Source organism: Dysidea avara, chromosome 8, assembly GCF_963678975.1.
Source record: "Dysidea avara chromosome 8, odDysAvar1.4, whole genome shotgun sequence".
Classification (NCBI taxonomy): domain Eukaryota; kingdom Metazoa; phylum Porifera; class Demospongiae; order Dictyoceratida; family Dysideidae; genus Dysidea; species Dysidea avara.
Window position 1 is genome coordinate 34,046,079 of NC_089279.1, and position 3,204 is coordinate 34,049,282.

General features: G+C 42.2%; 1 non-coding gene across 1 annotated transcript; it reads left to right on the top strand.

Annotated features, from left to right (window-relative positions):
* The first annotated feature begins 281 nt into the window (after positions 1-281).
* Positions 282-468, top strand: LOC136265267 (U2 spliceosomal RNA). Its single transcript, XR_010705461.1, has one exon. It is a non-coding gene; the product is annotated as a U2 spliceosomal RNA (small nuclear RNA).
* The last annotated feature ends 2,736 nt before the right edge of the window (positions 469-3,204 follow it).

Genomic DNA, 3,204 nt, shown 5'->3' on the forward strand with positions numbered 1-3,204 from the left:
CACCACATGAGTTGTGGCCGGCAGTACCAGAGAGATCGTAGGAAAGTTGACTGACGTACATACCTACTACACATACATCAGAGCCACCAGGTCTCCTGTCCAGGGTGGTTGGTCTCCACGAAGCCAACACATTCTGGGACAACAGGAAGACAACATGTAAATTTTTACACTTCAGTGTTAGAGCACCTCTGTCTCTACATTGAACTTCTACCACCTTCCAGTCCTCGTGGCTGAGGGGCCCACCAGCGATGGTGCATTAGGGACACCTTCCCTAATGAAGGCCCTCCTTCAGCTTTTTGCTGAATGGGAACTTCCAACTGTTCTTGTCAGTGTAATATCTGACACATAGGCTATTAGCCTATTCGATATTACTCTAATTTGTGGAACTCGGAGAGGAGTTTGAAGCTTGCTTCACCCTCTCCACGAGTTACCCAGGTATTGCAGTACCTCCTGGGTGGCTCACTCCCCCTTGGGGGACTTTAATGAATAAAACAATTTTCGTGATAGAGTTGCTTAAATCCCAGCCAGGTACCCTTACACTGGGTACAGATCACTGTAAAACTATGGAGTAAATACGCTGAATGTGTATGCAACTTACAAACAAAAAGATCTACAGTCTAATGATACGTCTAAATACCACACGCCCTTGCTCATGTCTCCCAAAATATTACACTACATATCAACATAACACATTCACACATCCAGTGCAACATCCTCGGCCTTGTCCTCGGCAGCATCAAAGCATGAAGTGTTGCGTACTTCTATCAGCCACGAGTCAGATGAGTCAAACAATTGTACTGTATTAGCTAATGCCAATCACGGACATATAGCGCCATACATGCTGTCACAAAAAAAATAACACAGCGTCATTGCTCTATCCACACCTGCTTTGTCAAGGCAGTTGTAGGGTTTCATAATTGTTTCACTGTAGCTAAATATTAAAATCTTGCTTGCTTATCAGCAGATTTATGTTGTCCTCCGTAGCTAGTGTATTTTCTGCAGCTGAACATGGTGAATTAAAAAATAGCCTCCTTTCAGTTGTGATGGCCGTGGGTAGCTAGCTACACACATGCTAAATTAGCAACTGGGAAGGTTTGCCAATTGTAAGCATTTTCTCTTAGACAGACTACCTCTCCACCCACCCTGGATATGTGGTGATGGTTGTAAGCTGTGGTGGCGATAATGGATCCTTAACTATGTTCTCAGGCAACTGGACAGAAGGGGAGCTTTTCAAAATGCATACATTTACAATTGTTTTTTTTTTTTCCCGTGTTGTGTGTAGTGAGGGTGGTGTGTACTTAATCCTAGCAGGCAAACAAACAAAAAAAGAGAGGGAAGTCTGTTGGGCATTTTTCCCAGATCTGTTTGGGCACAGCAGATCTAAAATAGTGTATTGAGCAGCCCCCATTCTCTGTGTAGCTTTTTTGGGTGTAGGGTTCATGGATGGGCATTGTAATGAGTAGTATTAAAATATCGTATGTGTGCTAGTGGTTGTATTAATGAGTACGGGAGACCTATAGACAATAGCATAATATGGTAGTTCATTTATTGTAAGAAACCATATAATATAAGCATAGAAATTTTCGTGGGATTCAGATTTTCACAAATTTAGCAGATGTCTTATCCATGAAATTAAATATTTTACAACCCATTAAGTAGATCGATGTCTCAACCACAAAAATTTGTTCCATAATTTTGGCATTCCACAATGATTTCTTGCCCTAGGCTAAACTTGTAGATGGGCTGTATCAGTAATATTTAAAATTTCATGGATAAGCCATCCACAAAATTCATGAAAATTTGTATCCTACGAAAATTTCTTACATTGCTAAGTCTACAAGCTGTGAAATGGGAACCAGGTAACCTGGTGCTAACTGCCAGTAACTGGGGAGGGGAAGCAAATGCCAGTTGTCCATATATCACATAGTGGGTGAAGGATCAGGTGGGACTTCAGGTGCACACACCCTCATCTGTGTGTGTGTGTGTACGTGTGTGTGTGTATAGTGCGTTCTTGTGTGTGTGTGTTCTGAGGCAGCATAGTGAAGTAGTTAGAACACCATGCAGTCTGGTAATTGAATGGTTCCAGGTCCAATTGCTGTTATTTTCTTGACAGCTGTTGAATGGGAACCTGATAACATGGTGCTAACTGGGGAAGCAAATGCGAATTGCCTATGTATCACATAATTAAGGTGAAGGTTCAGGTGAGATTTCAGGCAGGAGCCCATAAGTGTTGCAAGCATGGCTTCATTGGTTATTACACTGAGTTGGTGTATTTTTATCATCTGTAAGTGCAACTCCATAGTAACTTCAGAGCACTTCAAGGTGTAGCATTCTGTATCCACACCATTGTTACTAGTTGATTTGTTCCGATAAAATCATACTCATTGTGAAGATTGGTTCACAGTTTTATCAAGAAGCCATAACATATATACCTTGGTCATTGAGCCAAGATGTGATTTACTAGCTAAACACTCTTTTGTGCCTTGCGGCGCTTATGGGCTCCTGCTTCAGATGCCCACACCTTCACCTGTGAGATATGGTACAACCACGAGTTCTGTCCCCAAAGGATTTGACTTTGCAGAGTCACTGCACTGAGTAGTACACTGCTAGTTTACTGAGCACGGAAGCTGAAGGCTTTGCAGTGTGTGTGTGTGTGCGTGCGTGCGTGCGTGCGTGCGTGCGTGCGTGCGTGCGTGCGTGCGTGCGTGCGTGCGTGCGTGCGTGCGTGCGTGCGTGCGTGCGTGCGTGCGTGCGTGCGTGCGTGTATTTACTCTAATATTACAGTCATTTCAAGGAGGTGTAATGGTTTAAACTCCACCACAAGTAGGATATCATTGTTATGAAGCCAAGGTTGAAGTGTTGATAACAGATATCAGGCATGGTTAACTGGACATTTTCAAATTGACTACATGAATAAAATTGAGGTGTTGACAATGTGTTATGACATGCCTTCTATCCTATACTTTGAAGCATTTAGCTTCAGATAGTGTGGATAGATAAACATGTGAAGTGTAGTTTCAATTTTGCTGTTGTTGTGTTTGTAGTTTTGAATATGATGTGGCTTCATCTTGCATTGACTCAACTGAATGTGTAAATCTATACTGCTTTTTACTTTGATGTACGGCTTCTCAGTGAGATAGAAATAATTACACTGAATAAAAACATGGGAGAGGCAATCCACACCATATATAACACAGGAGATAG